General features: G+C 37.8%; 1 long non-coding RNA gene across 1 annotated transcript in view; it reads left to right on the top strand.

Moving 5' to 3' along the window:
* The window catches only part of LOC120323898, a 73689-nt gene extending 53186 nt beyond the window's left edge, over positions 1–20503 (top strand). Inside the window, exons 5-9 of the long non-coding RNA XR_005564813.1 lie at positions 4393–4597; positions 7695–8345; positions 13318–13371; positions 20052–20145; positions 20372–20503. This is a non-coding gene — a long non-coding RNA (uncharacterized LOC120323898). The remainder of the gene's footprint in view (positions 1–4392; positions 4598–7694; positions 8346–13317; positions 13372–20051; positions 20146–20371) is intronic.
* Positions 20504–22566: the final 2063 nt, after the last annotated feature.

Raw genomic sequence — 22566 nt, 5'->3', positions numbered from 1 at the left:
TGGGACCCACATGCACACAAGCATCTACATCCCAAGAGTCCTGCCTCCATACGTAGGCAGTGTGTCTGTGCCACACTGCTCTTTGAGGAATGGTGATGTCGAGACCCTGTTGTATCCTACAGCAAGCACTCATCAAATACAAAATCTTCCAGCATCCATTGTGCAACTACTGCCAAAGAAGAAAGAAAATCCTGTTCAGGAATATACTGATTGGAGTATTGTACCCATGAAAGGGCAGTTAATTATTTATGTCCTATTAGTATTTAAGTTTTATCAGCCCAAACTTCATCTTCAAGAAAAACTGGCAAGAGTCTATAAAACAGTATCAAGATGCAAAAGATGTTAGATAGCTGTCCTGTGATGATGGGGATGGGGTTTGCTTAGTCTAAAATAGGAAAAAGTAAAGAGAGACATAATTACATTATCTTCTAATGTGTAAAAGATGCTATGAAGATGGTGGTGGTTAACTGATCTAAATCACTCACTGATGGAAAGATGTGAAATATCTTCCTTCACAATTTCTGAGGGAAAACAATTACTCTAAGAACCAAAAGATAATGGAATGGACTTCCTAGAGAGACTGTGGACTCTAGCGTATAGGGTTTAGGACAACACATGCCACTGTGTAGGTCTTGCCCCTCTACAACAGGATATACTAACAAAGTCTCTTCAGCTCAATAAATGAAAAAAAAAAGACAGTGTCATACAGTACCAAGATATTGTATTACCTGGCACTAGGATTGCATTATTTGTCTTCCAGGCAAGAAGACAATACAGTGTCACATGGAGCAGTGGTTTTATGGATGTTTCTGATCACTGCATAACAGAAAAGCAGTGATGGAAAGGACCTCACAGTACCTTTTGCTCCAACCCTTTAAACTGAAGAAGGTTCAAATAGCTCCGCTTCTTCAGAATTGATGCAATGTGTTATTTGCAATTCTAGATTGATTCATTCTTACAATTTGGACTTTACTGTAAATTCATTTTTGTTCTTCAATCAAAAACAAAGTAAATCTTTATTTAGCTTTGAGAGTAAGTCACATTTCCGGGAAAGCTACCTTATTATAGTAAAAATTAACCTTGGTCTTGCATTTCTGATGTTTTCATAACTTCATTAAAAATATTTCAAATATTTAATTTTGACATGATTTTTTAACACTTCCCTGCCAATAAAAGGCCAATTGTTTAAATGATTTTTTTCAACTTTATAAAATATTTTTGTCAGGTATTTTGTTAGTAGAAAAAAATTGAAATGAGGAATTTCAATTTCAATGAGACAGTAAAATCAGAGAAGTTTTTTATTTTTTTTTTTTTTTACCACTTTATTTTGTCTAGATTGTACCACTGAAGATCATGGAAATAAAATCCTTTAAACTTATCAGAAAACAAAGGTAAAGATGCCTCCAGCATCTGCTGGTAGTTGAATACTATGTTGAAGGATTTGATTTTATGAGGATTTCTGTGAGATAAGTAAGGATTTGAATTTACATCAGGTTACTCTGAAGAAACTGTCTTTTTGTGTGTGCTTCCCCTAAGCGAAATGAAGGAAAGGTGGTTTATTGCAATCATCATCATAAGCAACTTTTCTTATAATTATCATGGCCTGTGAATGTTTAGAGGAGCTGTTTTAAGACAATTCCTGCCCCAAAACTGATATTATAGATGCACACTCTGGCTTGTTTTGCAATGAACCCTTTATGTAACCATGATTTAAAAATAGAAGTTTGTCTATAGGGACCATCTCTGAATTAAACTAGTGGAGCAACAGCACCATTTCTGATGCTGTTGAGAGCCCTTGGTGCTTTTTGCTGTCAAAGTATAGAGTAGTGCTCTCCGGAGAAGTGGCCTGTGTTTGTGTGTGCGTAAGAGAGAGAGAAACATAGAAAAACAGAGAAAGAGCAAAAAAGAGAGATGAAGACAGGGAGAAAGTAAGAAAAAGGAAAAGAAAAAGAAAGAGAAAGAAGGAAAAAATTAAAGAGATAAAGGAGAGGAAGGAAGAATAAAAGAAAAAAGGAAGGAAAGAAAGGAAGAAGGAAAAAATGAAGAAGGATAGAGAAGATAAATAAAAAAAGGAGAAAAAAAGAAAAAGGTAAATAAACTCTTGAATGTTTTGCAGGCTTGGTCGTTCCAGCAGTACTTATTAAAACCCACACCAAGAGCTGTTTTGGGTCCTGGGGCAAATAAATTCTTCTCCCCCTCATTCCTCATCTGGTAAAGCACCTGGGTGGTCCTGCCATGAAACTCCTCTCTCCCCAGTGCCCTCCTCCCTTCCTGCTTTCACTGTTGCTCAGAAAACCTAAATATGGAGTAGCAGTGGCTGCCAAGAAGTGAGAGAGACTGAGCCAAGCAGAGGAGAGGGCTGCAGCCAGAAGAGCAATTGTGTTCCCCCTGGTCCCAAGAGGGACCTTGGGCAGCTCCCAAGGGGGACCTTGGGCAGCTCCCAAGGGCAGCTGCCCCCCTCCTCATGTGCCATTTAGCCCCACCATGCCTTGCTTCAGCTGGCTCTACACAGCAATGCATTCTCTAGCTGATGTCCTCATATCTTCATTGGCATTTTCACAGTTTGCCTTATATTTTCACTGCACTTGCAGTGGGCCTGAAAATAAGGGCTTGGTCTAATTACAGTGGTTTGATGGCAGGTTGTTGTGTCCATCTGTGTGGAAGTGCAGCACATTTGCTCAAGTTCAGCCAGCACCACTTTGTGGGAGCTGCAGGGAACCCAGTGAACCGCCTGGAGAAATCCCATCACCCTTCTGTGCCCTCCCCACTTTCTCTTTTTGGTAGGGGACTAAATGGTGTGCCTTCTGGTTTATACAAATTTTCCAGAGTGGAATCCCCTCTCTCCTAGAGATTGTGTTCTTGAACTTGAAATTAAATTTTTAAATCTGCAGAGGTCTCTTAGACTGGAAAAAGTTTCATACTGTCACATTTTGGCATGTTGCAAATAATGATTTATGTGACTGAAAAAAAGCCATTTTATTCAACAAGGTTTCATTACACTGTAAAAACACTGATCATGGTGGTGCCATTAGCCCAGTCACACTGGAAAAGCTGGAGAATGGTGCCTGTGGGGGAGAACACTGAAAACATCCTCCTCTTTTTCCTAAAGCATGAAGGGTATGTTGATTTGTTTTTTTTTAAATGAAACTGCCATATTCTACAAAACATAAGCTTCTCCCAGAATAGATGTTAATCTATATCTAATACATGTATAAGGTTAAATATGGCGTAAGAGGCAATAGACATTACTGCAGTTCTCTGGTTCACTGCTTTAAGGGAGAGAAACTTAGCACAAATCTAATTTTACAAGGAAATTGGTGTAAGAATGGATGCAATAGGAGGGATATAATAGAACATGGTATTTAAAAATTCCATGCTCAGATGGATAATACGCACTTCAAAATTACATCTGGCCACCGAGAAATGTGCACTTACTCCAGAGCAACCACTGCTCTTTAATAATCACTAGCCAGAACATTTAATAAATGACAATTTGATTTTTAGTATTAAGGTGACTTTGGTTTGAATATATCTAATGCTGAATGATCTAAAAGAATTTTTTTAAAATAAAACTATGTATTTCTGACTTGAAAGAAGTCAAATACTAGACTTTTCCTGAGCTGCATTAGAATAATCAGCTTTTGAGGATGGTGAAGAAAATACCTTAATACTCAAACAGTATGGCTGAAAAGCAAACATTGATACTTTCTGGAAAGCAGGATATGAAATGAAAGACAAAATAGATTCTATTGCACTCTGTCTCAAGTATTTTTACAAGCCTGACAGAGGGCTGATTTGCTGTTTAAGGCATAAGCTGAAAATCATCACAAAAAGCTCATTTACTTTGCTGAGAACATGAGCATTCAACATAACATGAGAAGAAAAGTTGCTAAATAGTTAAAAGAAAACCATGATGTATTGGGTCCAGGTTGACAAGTAAGTTTGTGTCTGTTGACCTGAACTGGTGCTTTGAGGGTGACTAGATCAAACACAATAGTATAAACCGAGATTTCAAAGAGACACGAAGACCAGTGGAGCCTCAGAGCTACTGCTGTTGGATTCAGTAGCACAGCTCTCATTGATAGAAGGACTGACATGTGCAGGACAATTCCGTAACAAAAGGACCCACCTTTTTGCAAATTTAGGACAGACATTTGCTATGTAGGAGAAGTTTGACTTGCTAGTTGAATTGTTGCAGAGGGATTTGAATTCACTAGCTGAAAAAAAAGATAAAAATATTAAGTTGTTTTGCACGCTCTGACAGATTAAGGGTAATCTTTTGAAAAGCTCCTACATCTTATTTTCAGGAGAGTCACCGAGGTGTTTAAAGGGGCTTTGGATCAGTGCCTCAGTTAACTGGTGTCTGATTTTCCCTGTCATTTCCTCCAACAGAGTCCTATGGCAGCCTGCAAGCTGTCTTGCTGTTCCTTGAGGAATCACTTTCTGACTCACATCTTAGCAGCTGTGCATAATGGAGGATTGTACTGTGCACTCGAGGGACTAAACTGGGGTATTTTCCTGCTAGTCTCTGAGAGTAGTACCAAATCAGTATGGTCTACAGCAGGTCCTCTTGGCCCACATGAGCTACCAGGTGTCTGTAAGTACTGATGTTGGAGTAGATGTTTCTGCAGTGTGTCAACCCTGTTGTGCTGTTGCATGAAACACTGTGAACTCTGGGTTAACAATGAAGTTATGACACTGCTCTGTCTCTGTGCCTTGTCTTACTTACAGTCCCTCTTTTCTTGGCTTGTTTAGGCATCTTCAGAGAAATGCAAAGATATTCCGCTAGAACAACATATCCAATGAAATATATAAAGCAGTTGTTCACAGACTAGCATGCACAAAAGATAGCTAGGAATCACTAAGTTTCAAACTAAGCATTTCTGTGCTCATCACCCTGATGACCGAGTCAACCAAACGATTGCTGCAGCCTGGACCAGTGTTTGCCAGGAAGGCCCTCACAGCTCTCCTAGAAGCCCCACAGCACCAGAGATGTGCCACTCTCTCCATCAATGGCAGTCATGATACACTCAGCCTGGGACTCCTGTCTGGTACCTCACCACACTAATCCTATTCCTGTTTATACTTGTGTTCTCCCTTCTGAATCCTTGAGTTATAGACAATCACACCTAAGCAAGTTCAACCTTTTCTCTCTACAGTCATTCTCACAGCTTTTTCTCAGCAGAACAAGCCAGTGATCAGGGGAAAGCTTTCTGTAGGAGCTACAGACAGACCAGAGTGTAAACCCTATTGCACAGAAAACAGAAACTACTACAATGGAATAATTGCACTAAAAGAGTAGAGTTCCTAATATTTTTACCTTCTTCTACACTATTTCTGCCTGGTACTACACTCTTGGGATTTCTCTTTTTAGTGCTAGCCTTTATTTCGACGGTTGTCCTCAGATGACAAAGACAAATCCTTGTTTCTGTTCATTTGTAAAAGTGTATTGAATGCATATTTTCCAAACAGGGTTGAAATAAGCAGGTAGCAGCTTCCTTGCTCCATATTCTAAGCATTCTTTCCAATTATATTCCCTCTCTGAAGACTTTCCCAAGGTCATACCTACACTTTTTGCTCCTAGCTTTCTGAGTCCTTATACTTCTGTCCCTGTCTGAGCATAACTCAAACCGCACCACCAATCCTGTCTAAAAAACCCTTTCTTGGTCTAAAGTTTACCCCAATTTACTACAGGTCAGCTGACTTGTGGTAATTCCCATGGCTATTGTGATGTAATTCATATTAGCACAGCTGCCAGTGAAAGAGGAGAAATCAACATACAGTAGTAAAAAGTGACTGACCTAAGTCATATTTGCATTAAGGGTTAAAAATACATACCTGGACTGTTACTGGAGATTCATCAAAGCATGTAATTTTTTTAAATCCAAATTAGTTATGCTTTTAGCTACTTATCAGCCTCTGTGTGGAATGGCACTATTCAAAGCTTTAGCTTTACTCTAGATAAGAGTCATAATTTCTTCCACATGCATCCTTTTCATGAATGAAGAGTAGCCATCTTCACCATTTTGCTCTGTCTAAGCTTAACCTATCAGCCTTAGTTACCAGTACTAATAGTACTTACTCAAACAGGAAGACTGAATCAAAGAGGTAATGGCTTCTGTGACTTCTATACAATTTACTGTAGACAGTATCAGTAAAATCAGATCTGCATAAAACATATTAACGCACTTGCTGCTATGTGTTCTGTCAAAATTTTTTCTTGAAGACAGACTTTCTGAAGCAGTCTTTGCATTGAGGATGAAAATGTGATATGCAAGGCCTGCTAAAAGGAATGTAAAAGAATTAATTATATTTGTTGAGAGGAAAGGAATAAACTGAAATAAAAAGCATACCACTGAGGCTTCTCATGACAGGCAATCAGACAGAGAGGCTGAGTCCATCTGAAACTTGTAGGTGCCTCAGGAATTGAGCCAGTGCAATACTCTACAGGTCAGCAGGGGATAATAAGAAAATCTGTCAAAATTGAGAGAAGAGTCAACTTTCTAGACCACAAGTCTGACTGATCTGAGCAGAGTTGAGAGACAATGAGTTCAAAAGGTTAATGCTGCTATGCTTATTTAAGCGAACGTTAACATTGTCGTGAGAAAACAGATGGAGAAGAACTGGGGGAATTATTTAGGTTTATAAAACAGTGAGCAGAACGACAGACATCTTATGCATAGAAGCTTGTCACAGTGAAAGTGTAAGCTGAGGTCTTCTTTCTCTTCTGCTTACAAGTAGTTTGGTTTAATGGCCTTCCAATCATCACAATTATGTGCTCCTATTTAAGAAATCAGTGGGGAAACATCTGGGTTTTACATAACATTCACCATCATGTCTTTCGTCAGATAAATTAACAGCTTTGTTTTGCAGTGGCTGTAGAAAGAGACAAAAACATTGGAGCACAATGATACTTACCATTTTTCTGTCAAGATGGAGTCACTATTAGGGATGCTGCTATCAGTGATGATCAATGTGAAGCAGACATATTTACTGGGAGTCTGTTCGAACACAATACAAGGGAACAAATAGCAAGGTGGGGCCATTTTGTGGATAGATTACAACCTATTGCTCATGACCTGCCTTTATTACATCTCTTTCTTTCCATCTGAAGAGAATAGAAACCCAAATAACAGTAGTTTCTGTTGCTCTGATGACAGCTTGAGAAAAAGTAATAAAGAATTCCTACAGCTATAAAAACAGAGTGAGGAAAGGGTGCCAAGTTACCCTTGGAGCTGTCACTCTTTGCAAGGCTCTTTTCTTTTCACTTGCTTTTGTATAATATTTTATGGCTAAACAGCTATTTTTATAGCCAGATGAGGACATAACTCATCCTTTGAGAAGTCTTGGAGAATTGGCGAAATTTCTGGTAGAACTTCATATGGCAAGTCTTATTTCTCATCTGCTTAGATACTGTGTGTCTTGAATTTTCAGGCATCTGAAATTATGGATTACCTCATACTTATTGGACCTACTGTTTGGGCTTGAGCTATGTCCAATTTGAACAAACAATGAATCCCAAAAAGTGTTTTTACATTTTTTTTACAATAATTTGTCTTCAAAAAACAAGGCAATACTACTACACCGAATTGCAGTACATGAATACATGAATTGGTTTTGAAAGCAGTACCGTTTCATATTCTTAGTTTTTTTACATGGTATTTTAACATTTTGTTTTCTTTTCCGTAATGCAGAAAAAACCCAGAACTGGATGAATATTGAACAACAGTATTCATGAACATTCACAGGGATTTGAAATGACTGTTTGATCTCTCCATATCAAGGCCTCTTGTTATCTGCTGCTCCTGCGGTTTCAGACAGAAAGTTTTTTGTTCCTGAGGAGGTTTGAGGAATGGCTGATTTGTGTGAATACCCGTATTTGCATGCGAACGAGGCTATTGCTTTACAAACAAGAGCGTTCATTATTCCTCTGTTTAAAAGGATACACTAACCCAATTAGTGAGCTGGAAGAATATCCCGTGATTTAGCTAACCAATAAAATGCTTCAAGTAGGAGGCAGTGAATACTTAAACTGTGCAGTATCTAAATCCCCATGTTGGCATTTCCAAAACCTTTGAAAGTTGAACCTTCTCTTTAAGAAAATAAGAACAATTGCACTCTTCACCCGTCCCATGTGTTATTAAAACACACCAAAGAGAACAGCCCTCAGAGAAGTCTGTGTGGATCTGCGTGTTTCAGATGCTTCTCCTCCTTCCAAAACATGCTTTGAACAGTGTAGAAAGTAACTTAATGTTGATGCTTAAAAACAACTTAGCTAACTGTTCTTGAAACAAAGAGGAGCATCACACCTCTACAGCACTGCTTCAAGCTTTCTGCAGATTCAGGTAGGTATCTGTTACACTCAAGCAACATTTACGGCATAGTCTATGAAAGAAAAGCTGAAGGACTGAGAGTGTACCTCTGCGTATTTCCTCATGTTCTGATTATAGTCAAATGAAGTCCACCTTTTCTGATGCTGACAAAAATTAGTCTACTCACCTAACTTGTGCAAATGTTAATTTCAGAGAGTAGGTACGTTAAAAAAAAAAAAAAAAAAACAAAACAAAAAACAAGCAAACAAACAAAAAAACCCCAAGAGGAGTCAACGCTATTCGCAAATGATTCTCACACAGAAAAAAGGTATTTGCCATGAATATTACTGAGGGTGAATAATCCATCCATCTGTGCTAAGTAGCATCAGAAAAAAAAGGAGTTCCTAAGTTATTTCTCGCTAAGCTATATTACATATAAGGAGGTTTATGTGATTTAGGTAAGATCTGGAAAAGTATCAAAACTTCTGAATTTATACTCAAGTTTCCACACCTCTGGGTTCAGGGTAAAAGGTAAGATTTACAGACTCTGGCAGAAAATGAAAAAGCTTCCTAATAATCATCAGTACTCCCAACCCTTTCCACAGATGCTATTTACCTCCACCTCCTCTTCTTTTTCTTCTTTTTTTCCTTTTTTTGTTTTTTACTCTAGGGGTTTATTTTTCCCTGCTCCTCCTAACCCCTAGGATATTTAATTAATTTTCTAAATTATCCTCTTTTTATCTCAGGTTCTTTAATAACTGTTGCTTCTTTACCACACACTATTCACTTTATCTTATCATGTGGCTTCTTACATCTACTCTGCAGATGCGTTTTCAGGGCTTTTTACAGCTCTGCCCCAGCACCTCATCTTTCATCACCCCACCTCTTTGTTCCTCTTTATAGTGCCTCCTCTTCATACCTTGTTGCCGGAGCTGAAACCATGACATTTCCACACTGTTCCCTGGGCCTAGGAGAAAAGCAAATATAAAACAGTTGAATTCCAGGAGATGATGTTGGCATGAGAATGTATACAGGCACTGTATTAAAGCACTGGTAAAACAAGACCTCCGTGTTAGCTACAGAAATGCAACACATAGGCCTCGTTTAAGATAGGATTATACTCTGTCTCTAGAATTTGAACTTTTGATTTTTTGGCATTGACTTCTATCTTTGACCAGTATTTGCCTTGGGTTTAAATCAGAGAAACTTCATGTATCTTATCTTATTTTGATGACAAAATGACCTGTCTTAACATGGTGAAAAATTCAATGAATAGTAGAAAATCTTCCTGGTTTTAGAAGCTACCTACCAAAATCTGAGGACTAGCTGCAAGATGGACACCACATAGCTCAGAGAAACAGAAAAAAAGTATCTCTAAGTTTGTTTAATAGAGGAGAAAAAAAATAATAGAGGTTCCACATATCATTGTGTTGCTGGGTTCTGTGATGTTGTCCCCAGAAGTCCCTCCTGGCTTGCTTTCTTCCACAGCCCATGATATGATCACTCAGTTGTCCTGAAGCATCCCTGGTTGCTTGCAGTCAAATGATATAACTTGGAATTAAGGTTGAATACCCTTCTTAGGACAAACAGAAAAGGATGGCTATTAGGAAGCAAATAACCTGATCTTTCCTCTTCCTTGCATTCTCTTATCTTCTCTCTTCATTCTTTTTTAAAATAGCCAGAGCTCATAAGCATAGTATATTTGCTTTAAATGACTTATACTGTTTGCATGTATTCCACAATTCCTTCTTTGTCTGACTAGTTTTAGGTTCTCTGCTGAAATAATGTACCTGCATAATTTTCAGGTCAGTCTTGTCTTTAGCTCCAAAAAATGCCTTTCAAGTGGCTTTACTTAATAAACTTTAGTGATAAATAATATAGTGTATGAAGTAGTTATATATCCAGCTTTTCATAGTGTCCCTCTACCTTTCAATCTATTAAATGAAGTGAGGAGTTTAAGATTTATAAGCTAACCACAAACAGTCATTCAGTTGTTAAAGTAGTGCACCAAGCTGCTGTGCTCTTCTAGCTTCATTTGTTCAACTTGCTTTCTCAAAAACACACAAAAGATTCCTGTTGCTTCATGATCCCATCCCTCTGAGTCAAAGTGGGATCAAGAAGGGAGCATTGGCCAATTTCTCTCCAGCCCTCAAAGTGTCCAGACAAGAAGGAAAAGCTTGTTTTCTATCATTTCTTGAGCTTTGAAAAAAGGCTTAAAATCTCCCCTTCCTCATCTTTGATTAGAGTGAGGTTGCTTGAGGACTTCAGCCAGCCCAAACATGACATTTGAGAGCAAATTGTTTACACTTTTTTCTCCTTCCCCTCCTAGGTCTTCTGGAAGTTTTGGAAAAGTTAACATGACTTATGAAAGTCTGTCCCAGCATATTGGAAGACACTTGTGTATGTCACTTATACCTTCCTTCTGTGAACTGCCAGAACTGCAGAGTAAAATAGCAGGATAGGATTGCCTTGCTGAAGATTGTTCCACTCTTCTCTGTAAATGTTTATGTAAATTCCTGTGTAAGCTATTTCAGCTATTGAATGGACAAGGCTGTGTGTAGTCACTGTAAAACTCCTTTGCCAGTAAAGGAGAAGGATTCTGAGATGCCTTTCTGCGCCTTCCAGTCTTTTTGTATCTTTTCTGTACTTCTCCCAGCTACAGCACGGATCTGTACCTGTCCCTTTTGCACACTCCAAGTTCAAGGATTTCAGGCTGAGAGAAATATTTCTTCCCTCGGCATCAGCGTTTCCACAATAAAGTGGCTCTTGTAAACCAAATGGAGGTTTTTGGCTGAGGGAGAATTGCGTTCCCCTTCTAAAGAAAATGAAGACGTACAAGAAACAGAATCATAGCTCAAATGAATTAGAAAGTTGTATTATTTTGGTCTTAAAAAATCATCAAAATAGCAACAACAGAAATTCCCCAAGTATTCGCTTAATTGAAATCTCTATGTCAACTTTAAATCAGACAACCATCAAGTTATGGAGGACATTGCTACAGGAGTTCAGAAATCCCCAATATTTAGTTCTGTTTATACAAACCTGGGTGTTTCATTTCCTTTACTGGAAAGACACCCAAAATGACCAACTCCCTCCTCTTTGATTTATGATCATATGGAGATAGAGAGTTGTCCTGGTTTCAGCTGGGACAGAGATAATTTTCTTCTTAATAGCTGATGCAGTGCTGTGTTTTGTATTTAGGATGAGAATAATGTTGATAACACAGGGATGTTTTAGCTGCTGCTGAGCAGCACTTGCACAGAGTCAAGGCCTTCTCTGCCTCTCTAGCCATCCCCAGCAAATAGCTGGGGATGTGCAAGCAGTTGGAAGGGGACACAGCTGAGATAGCTGACCTCAACTAACCACAGGGATATCCCATACCGTATGGCATCATGACGAAAAATAAAACTAGAGGGGACTGCCTGGGATGTGGTGGCCCACTGCTTGGTTGGCCTGGGCATTGGATCAGAGCAATTGCATTGTACATCACTTGCTTCATTTATTATTATTATTATTATTATTTCCCTTCCTTTTCTGTACCATTAAACTGTCTTAATCTTGACCTACAAGTTCTACCTTTTTTCTGATTCTCTTCTCCATTCCATTGTGGGTTGTGAGCAAACGGCTTTGTGTTGTTTAGCTGCCTGATGGGTTAAACCACAACAGGGATATAAGAGCAAGTCCTAGTATTTCTTTTGAAACAGCCCTTTTCACTTAATTTCAGTTCACTTACAGCATAACTGGGCACTGCTCCTGACTGAAACCTTAAGGTATTTCTGAAACACTAATAAGTAACTTAATTAACAACAATGAACATTCTCTGAACATTCAGAACTGAAGCATAATGCTAATTTCAACAAAAGAAATTAAATACTGCACTCAATGAAATACTAGCTTTGCTTGCACTATGTTAATAGCAAAACTACTGGCGATGCCAGTGTGGGCAGGACTTTACCCATTTTTCTGATACAGCAAGTTTTCTAACGTTAGTTTAACTTCTAGAGTATTTTTGCCCAAGCTAGAGTTGTTGTTAGTACCTGGAAGATGACCCTAATATGTGTGGAAGCCTTACTGAGGTCCTTGGAAAGTGGGTATTGATGACTTAGTCGAGGGTGATTACATTTTGATCCATGTCCCTAACCCCAAATAAGTACTTTTTGAACAACTGTAACAAAAAGAGCTTAAAGCAATTTACAGCAACAGCAAAAGACTCCACTGGGGAACAGCATGACATCTATCCGCTTTCTGCCACCATTCCCACGGGACCAACTTGAAATGCCTTGGGGGAAGGACAAGCTATTCTGGCTATGCCAGCTGTTCTCCGTAGCATCATTATTCACTGGCACAGCCAAGAGTACTTCTGAAAATGCTCTAACTTGCACAAGGAATTGATTTGTGTGTAGGAGCTTTCAAGACTAGAGAAGTGGGGGGTTGTAGGGGACTGATGGAAAAGTCGTCACTCTAAGGGTCACTGAACGTTTCTCTGACACTACAGGAGTAGTCTTTAATGTAACACTGAAAATTGGATGAAGCATTTTATTTCCACTCTCTTGTATCAATCATTCTTGTTTCCTGTGCAAACACAGACATTTCTGTCATTAGGCTAAAAATAAAACCTTTTGAGAACTCAAGCAACTGGTCTGTCTAGTTCTTTTCATGTAATGTTTTTTCTGGTAGTAGCAATAACAGGATGAGCTAACCATTTCTCAGTGTAATAATCTGGTCTAGTCACTGATATAAACAACTTGCCCTTTGACCTTATAATTTATTCACAGCAGGCCTAGTACAAGACAGCTTAAGTAATAAAAGTATTAATAAATAATTTGCAATTATAGACATTTTCTTTCCTGTGTTAAAGTAAATGTAATAATGACACTAAAATAGAGTCCTGTGGAGATAGGTGTGTGTCTTGCACAGGGCTGACTAAGGTAATATTGTTATCACTGCTGCCTTTCCAAATAAATTTCACCTAAAAACCTTAACATGGTTATGATTCTTTCTCCAGTGCATGAGCCTAGGAAGTCTAAAGTGTTGTGCAAAAGGCATGCCCACGTTTGGGGTAAGTAAATACTTCTTTGCAAATTGGTCATGCTAATAACTAGAATGTATGCACATGGAGGAGATTTAAAACAGTTTGTAAGAGGTTGAGTGTCCACTGTCATTTCCCTCATCCCTCCCTTATTTCCTCTTTATTCAACAAACTCTCATCAAGCCTTTCATTGTCCTCCTCCCCTGCTGACTTAAGGAAGTGTTTTTGAATAGTGCTCTCTGAGTTAATTTTAGGGTTTAGGTCTAAACGGCCCATGTTTCTGTTTCCATCCTGATCAGGAAATACAAAGCCACAGTTCGTATTCATGCTCAGGTTTGCAAAGAACCATTTCCCCAGCACTTATTTTAAATCTTGTTCTTCTGAGAGGAAAAAGCCCTTCCAGTTTGAAATGAAGCCAAATTAGTTTCCCCTTCCTGAAGTATTTCTTGTGTTTCCAGAAAAAAAAAGTGCTGAAAGTCAGGAAAACATTAATCTACATGCAGACCTATACGGATCCTCATGTTTTGTTGAGAAAAATAATGAGACTGCAAAGTTTCTGAACCCTGTCTCATACACATTAGATTCACAAAGGGAATTTTAGTTCTACTGGAAAACTTTTCCCTGAATTGTAGGAATATATTTAGAGGAACTCATTACTATAATGATTTTTATAACATAGAGTGTGACTGTAAAGAACTACCACTTTACTCGTCTAGTCCAGTCATCCTGTGGGATGAGTATTCACTGCATTTTTAAGGGTTGTGCCTTTTATATTATACTCAGGAAGTTGTAGTTAGACTATTTAAAGCAGAAATTGATGTCTAGTGGGAGACTAGGTATGAGACCATGTTTTATGCGGCACAAACCAAAGGCTCATAAGAATTTCTTTTTCACATGCATTACTTCCGTGCAAACGCATTAACAAACTGTGGTGAAATATTCATCATTTATAAATAAACATGACAAATAGTCCCACAGAATATATAAGGGAAGACTGAAACTACATCCAGAAGTAGGGTTTTGCGTCCCACTAACCCAGTGCAGATACAGTCTGCAAGAGGGATCTTGTTGGAGCTGGAGCCCTGGAAGCCCATGTCAGGGTGCATGGGTCAACACCTATAAGCTGGCTGGCAAATGCCAGAGCATGCTCACCTGATCCCTGTAATTTTACCAAGCCAGAGGGAGAAAAATCTGCTCACACCAACTCCATGACTGTTATTTTCTGGGACATGCTAACTTCAGTGGAGTTGCCTGAGCACACTGTGAAAAATCAGGTCTGCTGCTCCCATGAGAGTTGGAATAGGTGACTAATATTCAATAGCTTATACCTCTTGAGGGAACAATTTATGGAATATGGGATATAAGAGATTTATTTGGAAACCATATGGAAATATTTATGTGTTGTATTGATGGGTCTGGGATTAATGTAACAGAACATGATACTCCATATTTGTTGGCTCTTTGCTGTTGAATTGGAGGGTTTACCTTTCTATGGATTCATTCAAAAGTGTTCAGAGGATTTTTTCCAGGACTAGAGTGTGTTAGGGACCATATATTTACAAGAGAAATAGATTTACACACAGCTCAATTGAAAAGGCTGGTTTTCATAAAAAGAGCAAACAACAACAAAGTAAAGACTTGGCCTGGAGTACAGAATATGAAATGGCTTAATCATTTCAGTCATTGTTGTCATGTTCTACTAAAGTAATTTTTCCAGGAACCACTTGTAACTGGTAATTCTGGTAAACAGTTGTCTTATGTTCATGTAGTCTCTTTCCTTGGAAGCACTAGACAGGTGTGATTTGATGCCAGATTAGATCTGACTGTCTGATCTCAGTCTGATTGGTCAGCTTCAGAAGTAATTAAGCACTGTTGGAAGAACCCAAGGAAGAATCCAGTCTATGGTCTCACCCAGAGCCTCTGGAAGTACACTGTGAAAAGCTAGCCCCTTTTCCATGAGCTGGCATCACACACCTCTCTACTGCTTTTTCTGCTTGGGTTTCTATATACCATACCACACAAGTTCCTGCGTGAAACCTCACAGTAGCTTTGCCTGTAGGTAAAAGCAATGTCAGTTTTCCTTGTAGAGATTGCAGCTGAGTTCACTGCAGAAATTTAATAAAGGATGATGATCTGTGAGGCTGCTTCTGTTCTTTGAGCACCTGTAAAAGATGATTAATTGTTCCCCCCCAGAAATATTTAAAAAAAATGTTTTCTCACTTTTATTTTTCCACCTGTCTCCTCTGAAACTACATCTGAACTTAAAATTTGTCACAAAATGTAGGTGGTGGAAATGCCTTGCCTGTTGCCACACAACTGTAGTTTTAGGAAGAGAAAACTGGAAAAGAACTTAGATTGTGAAGTAAAATGTACATACATAATGTACATGTCATAAACCGTATCAGACATTCTCTCTCTAGATTTTTCCTTTATCTTTAATATTACAGAAATTAATATAATCAGATAATATTCTCAAGTACCTTTAATGAGCACAGGAGACAGATAGAAGAGTCAAAGTTGCCAAAATTTCAGCTATATGGAGCCTCAAGGCCACAGGGGCCTAATTTTCCCTGGAATATAAGGAAAAGTTAGTGTGATATTTCCTGAGGGTAGTGTACATGTTGATACATGCTAAGGAGCCCTTTGGTAATGGTGTTATGAGTCTTCTAGGATGACAGATTAGAAAGGTGTTGATTGTTGTTGATGGCCCTAGGCCAATGAGGACTACATGATCAGCATCCCCAGTGAACCTGTACCTTGCACTTCAGCTGTAAAGTACCTGTCTTCTGCTGAGAATTCAGAATAAAGAGGAGGATGCTAAAAATAGCAAAAAACTGTCAGAGAGGGAAGAGAGGAGCAAGTAAAAGGGGCAATGAGTCTTGTAAATGGATAGTGTTTCCTCAAAGTCTAGGTTACTTTGCCACATCTGTGGTGAGCAGCTAATATTCAGGTCTGAGTTTTTCCTGTCAGGAGACTCCATGAAGCAAGCCTAGGTCCTGCTGCTCTAGCAAAAAACAACTCCAAAACCCTAAAAAACATGGAGCTGGTTGTGACCTGGAACAGTGACTCACAAGAGAGGAAGGTACCAATGCTTAGGTAGACATCAGCTGGTGAAGGAATTTGTTGACATTGCATCCCAGCTGCTGCAGATACTTGGCCTTTTAAAATTTGATGGAGGTGCTGTAACACTTAATGTATGCTACATCTCCAAAATTGCTGGTATCTTTTTTTCCTGCAAATAGCAGCACTTGCCCTAAAAGTGGATAAAAGATTCTGTTTTATGAAAATATTTCTGACACATAGCAATCTGGAGACAATTCCAGGAGTGCTATGCTTAGGCAATGAGACTCCTGAGGAGGCTACTATAGCTAATACAACTGTCTGGGGAAGTATTCAAAACGTGTGTCCTAAAATAAACATCTCCTGCTTACACACAAACTTCTCTAGTGCTGCAGTTCTTTCACAGGAACACTGTCTTCTAGGTTTAATCCCTTAAGACTTTAACACATTTTATTGGTGTTAGGGTGGGGATTTTTGTTTGTTATTTGTTTGTTTTTCCTTTTTCTTTCCTGTTTTCCACAGCTTTCCAAGAGCATTGTCTTTGGTCTTACCTTGCATTTTATAACAGAAGCCAGGTGATGTCTATTAATTGTTAACTGGTCATAAATGAACAGGACCTATTAATTGTCTGGGCCTTGCAGAGGCTTCCTACTACTAGAAGGAGCAAGCTGGCTTGTTACAAGGTTGTTTCCATCTTTATCATGTGTTTGGCTGATTATGACTATATGCTGTAAATATGGTAGGCATATATGCTTATTTCCCCTATGAATCATGGAAGAACACACCTGCACAGTGAATGTGCAGCTATTGGCAATTTTTATGCAAGTGTTCTATTTTCTTCATTAGGACAAGATATAAGTTATGCTGGACTGCATTACACAGGCATTTATCTATGTACAGATGTCTGTCTCTAGGTATTCAATTTTTTTTCAAACTCTTTTGGTAGGTCCCTATTTTGTATAGGACACACTTTAATTCTAAGCCAAAGCATACAATCCTTTAAATACTACTTAAAAGTATCGATGATCCTTGTTTCTCTAGCGATGCTGACTTTACAATTCTTCATTAAATAGATTAACGCATTTCCATCACAATGTTATTCTTACTTTACTGCAAAATTAATTGTGAGTCTATCTTTTCTGTAAATTGAATAAACTGATAAAGGAAAATCAAACTTAGCCTTTATGTTTCTTTTATATTTAAAGGAAAGTACTTTGTATAATTTCTGTTAAGATTTGCAATAAATATTAAATATTCAAATGCTTCTACTGTAAGTGGAGCTCTAGGAAGTCTCTCTCTTTTAGGGAAATCAAGTTTCTCTAAGCCATAGAAGGCTCTAAGACTATTACTGAGTGACTACAGAATCCAGTTATTTCAACTGAATTGCAGCTTTCAGGGTTTGACTTCAACTGTGACTGCATGTTACAAATCATATGGTATGCACAATGCAAGCAAAAAAAAAAATCAGTAACAGTGAGATGGAAAAAAACTTAGAGAAGTAAATTTCTATGAACAAGTTGCTGTTAATAGTGCTATCCAAATTAACTTTCTGAGTGCTACCCTTTCCAGCTATGAAAAAAAATAAAGAAAAAAACCCAAACAACCAAAACTAACGTTCCCAGAAAAATGTCAGTATAAACTCCCCTTATTAACCTGGCTGTCACTAACATTTCCTCCCTGGGTCTCTTTGGCTCTAACCCACTAGAGAATGGTTCCCACTGTAATCATTGGTAGTGAGGAATTAAGCCTCAATGAATCAGGTGAGTTTCAACAGTGTTCTAGCATTTCTGAATGTAAAAGGTCACCAAAATTGCTAATGCTTAATCCAGCCACATCAGTAAGGAAAGAAAAATGTTTTGAAGGAAAGCACTAAAGTATTCAAAAAAACCTCTGACAAGAATAGTAATATTCATAAAGGGAAAATATCAGTTAACTCATTATATAATTCTGTGGTTGAAAATCTTTGATAGAAAATGTCTTTTTTTACTAAATGTAGTCTGTGATTCTGTTATTCATTTGAATTAGTCTTAGCAAGTCTTGTAGTTTTTTTTCCTTGCTTTTAAAATTGATAAAAGAAGATTTATTTGTGAAAACCAGATGTTGGGATTAATTGTTCCATTTAATTAATCAGATATTTAAGGTTTGGTATAACCTAATCTGCAAAGAAAATTTTTTTATCTGTTAAGTTTCCTGATGTAAAATACCTCTTGCACTTTTGTTAACAGTTGTCAGATAAAGGAGGGTAGTTTCTTACCCATGACATTTATAAAATACTAATTTTGCCCTCTTATTTTATATAAAATTCATTTATGTTTACTTAGTACAGAGTTTGTACTCATGTATAATACTAAGTAGAAATAAATAAAACGGGTAAGAAACTTGTTATTCTATCATTTATTCTATAAATTATGTAGAAATGGATCAAACAAGTGAAATGGAAATATTTACTATTGAACATACTTTTAATTTTTTTGTTTAACTCATAAACAACATACTCAAAGAAAAGTAGAAAGGGGAAAGAGAATTGGAAAGGTAGTTGGAAGACAGAATGATTTCTTGGGTCAGATTTTTGTTGTATATATAAAATGTAAATTGAGAAATGCAGGGGCTTATAATGGCTTGAATTCCAGGAGTCTCTCCCTCTTTTTGTTGAGCCCTGTGTGTTTAAGGGACTTGCTGGCTTTTTGTGGTGTCTAGAAGTTGCTAAATGAGTTAAAAAAACTGTAAAAACCTTCCACCAAACCATCTTGCTTATTTGCAAGGATCAAGGAAGGATTTTGTTTGTTTATTTTTCTGAGAGATGGATTGAAAGATTTTGAAAGGCAGTCAGAAGGGTTTGGAGTACTGAGGAGATCCTTGATAGCTGATAGTTCAAGAAAATGCTTCATCAAACAGGGCTGGCAGGCATCTCTTCACTCCTTTGAACCTTCAGTGTTGATAAGGAGGTTTTAAAAGTTGTTATTTGTAGGAAAATTTGATTTTCATGTATCTGATTTATAAATAGGGGATTTTCAGTATGGGGCACATAATAGTAAATAACTGTGTCTTTATTTGAATGAAAGACTAACATCAAATTCATTAAGATCTGCCTCTCAGCAATTTTGTTCACAAATCCAATGAAAAAAAATAATCTCTGGAGTCACTTAGAAAACTGCCAGTAGTGGATTGCACGTGTACGTGTGAAATCAGCAGACTATTCATTGGAACTTTGTAATTAATGATCAAATATTTTGAAAGATCTTGTTAGTAGCAATCCAAGTGGAAATGGAGAAAAAGGTGATGTGTCCGTATTTCACCAGCAAGGCAGATTGTGACTTTACAGAGCATTAAGATGTTTCAAGTTCTAAGTTTTTTCTTGGATGAAGAAAATTACTGAATCCTGGAATACTTCACCGAAGGCTGCTTTTGTCAAACAGAGAAGAAACAAGAGAAGGCTGACCTCTCTCTTTGCTTACAGAAAGTTTTATATTTTCTAGGATTATATATTTAGAACACTTTATACAACAGGCCAGGCATTAACATTATGAAGTCACCAAGTGTACATGTATAGTGCTTCCAGACAACAGCAAGAGGTGGACTAAAGTTTTTTTGGAGACCAAATCAGTAATTGAAAACTGACCTTTCCCTCTCTCACTCCCTTTCCCTCCTAGACAATGGCAGAGGGTCTGAAGGTTGGAGGCAGAAACACCCAAAAGAACTGCTGTTATCTGATAGAAATAACCAGAAAAGATACAATTTTGTCTGGTAACTTACAAACCTAACATACTTAAGTCATTTAGTCACTTACTTCTTCATCACATTCTTATCTCTGTTTTATTATGCTTTATCTTTTTCATAAGCCATTCTGGGTCTAAGTCTGTAACATATTTCCCTTGTTTTAACAAGATAGTTCTTTTTCTGCAAATACCTGCATAGGGCATCTTGTCCTTCTATGTGACAATACTTACAAAAAATTTTTTTTTTTCCTTAGAAGACCATGCTAAATAGATCCATAAAATTTAAGCTGAAGCCTTCTCATCTACTTGCTGAACATATGTATTTAATCTACAAGATGAGCAGAACCTGGGATGTGAATAGCAAAGCAGACTTTGACCTTCATTTTTTTTGTGAGTATGACCTAGAGGACAATTTTTTATCTCTGCACTAAAAGCATATAAAAATGTAAACTGGAATTGGTGCTGTTGATTTGGTTCTGGTATTTGTTTCTTTGCACATCTACTACGGTATCCATGACTTTTGGGATTTTCAGAACGGCATGTTTTTTACTTAAAAAGGTGAGTGTGGGAGAACTGCAGTGAGCTGTGGCTGGTTATTTCCATTATGCTTCGAGGTCTTTGCTGTCACTGAGGTTAAACTGAGAGGTCCAAGTTAGAGCACCTGTCTGTTAAACTTTGCATGACACAAAAAGTATCACTCAACCTGGGAGAAAACCAAAAATTGATTCTAAGAGGGAAAGAAATCCAAATTCAAAGTGAATAACCAATGCTAGGGCAAGGAGAAAAGTAGATATGTAGCTGGTGGCAGTATAGGTAAGAAAGGGCCTTGAACAGATCTGGGTAAAACAATTTTGAGGAAATAGCAGTACCTTTCACCGATAACAGTACAGAAACAAAAGTCTTTGAGGATGGACTGCTTCTGAGATAATGATTGAAGGGAAGGCCTGCCTCAAAGCTGTGAAAGTCCTTTTGTTTTTCAAGCAGTGTGTGATCTTTCAAACCACTACTCTGATGAGTTGGGAAGGACTGACTGCTGAGATTGACTTTACTGGCACTTGGTGAACTCCCACTCCAGGGTTCAGCAGTGAATCTTCCTTCACTATCTCAAGGGCATACCTAATTTACACAATCTGTCTCCTTCTGTACAACTTCCATTGGAGTCAATCGGAGCTGTGTGCCTGAAGTGAAGGGCAGAATTTGGCTCAGAGAGAGTATAACAGCTTCAGTGCTTTGCCAAATGAAATACATTTAGAGTCTGACATGCACAGTTGGACGTGGTAAGTAAAAAATCAGTTTTACTGGATACAAGGCTTCACTGACTAGTGCTACTTCCCTCTTATCATTGTTAAAAGATGTGCTTTATAAGAAAAACGGTGCTAGATCAAACCAGAGACTTATCTTACCTACTGTTCATGGAGTGATACTTTATGTAGCTCCCTAGTTTCCAGTGCTTCGTAGCTAAAGACTTTCTGTGTGAGAGGCTGCATTTTTTATTTAGCTCTGCATCAATTATAATAAAAGTTGTGCCAAGTTTAATTGATTTCTTTGTCACCGTTCCTTGAAACACAATTCTTTTAACTCATTCCAAATAATTTTCCCAAATTCAACAGCAGTAGCAACACTGTTGACTGATAAGATCTATACCTCATTTAAAATAGATATTCAGCTTATCTAGTCACTGCTGAACAACAAGTATTTTACTGCTAAGTCCCGGTATCTTAGCTCACCAGTGTCAGGAACATGGCTTCTAATGTGGCTTTTTCTTGTTAGGTTCCTCTCATAATAAGCTGTTCTGAACTCTTAAATGACTGCCTTGTGCAAGTAGCCTTTTACTCTCTTCTGTCTTTACCACTGTTACATATAGGTAATTCCTACAGGATCATCTCTTCTCATAGTTACAAATTTTAATTGAACAAAATTGTACATATGGATCAGAACTCGGCTATCCACAGACTTTTACATTCTACGGGAGTCTTCCATGGGAACCATTAGTTGCGGCTGTTTGTTCTTCCCTAAAAACACAGTGGCTTACTGCTATTTCCCTAAACAAGTATCTGTAGAAAAAAATACAATGCTTTTCAATGTTAACTACATATCCCTAAAGCGATCTGGGTTTGTTTCTGGGTTGGATTTTTTCAAAGCTTTTGCTGTGTTTTGGTTTTCTCTGTGAGGCTTCTGCTTCTTTTCCTTAGTGGTTTTTATCTTTGCTTGAAAATTTATAGTTCCGTCCTCTGGTGAGAAAATCCAAATGAGAAAACCCCTTCACTAGAAATTATTTTCACTGAAATTACCAATTCATTTAGCCTCCTTAAAACAGCCAGTCTGCACACCAGCAAGGAATCTGGTCTCTTTGACCCAGTAAAATTTAAGACTTCTATTGCTTGTTTCCTTTAAAGCAACAAGGTAAAAAACCTTGTTTTTTAATTATGTAGTAGTTTACAATACTTCT

The sequence above is a fragment of the Pipra filicauda genome, unplaced genomic scaffold (assembly GCF_003945595.2).
Source record: "Pipra filicauda isolate LSUMZ 115617 unplaced genomic scaffold, ASM394559v2 scaffold369_size710782_pilon, whole genome shotgun sequence".
In the NCBI taxonomy this organism is placed as follows: domain Eukaryota; kingdom Metazoa; phylum Chordata; class Aves; order Passeriformes; family Pipridae; genus Pipra; species Pipra filicauda.
This window is presented reverse-complemented; position numbering and strand designations above follow the sequence as displayed.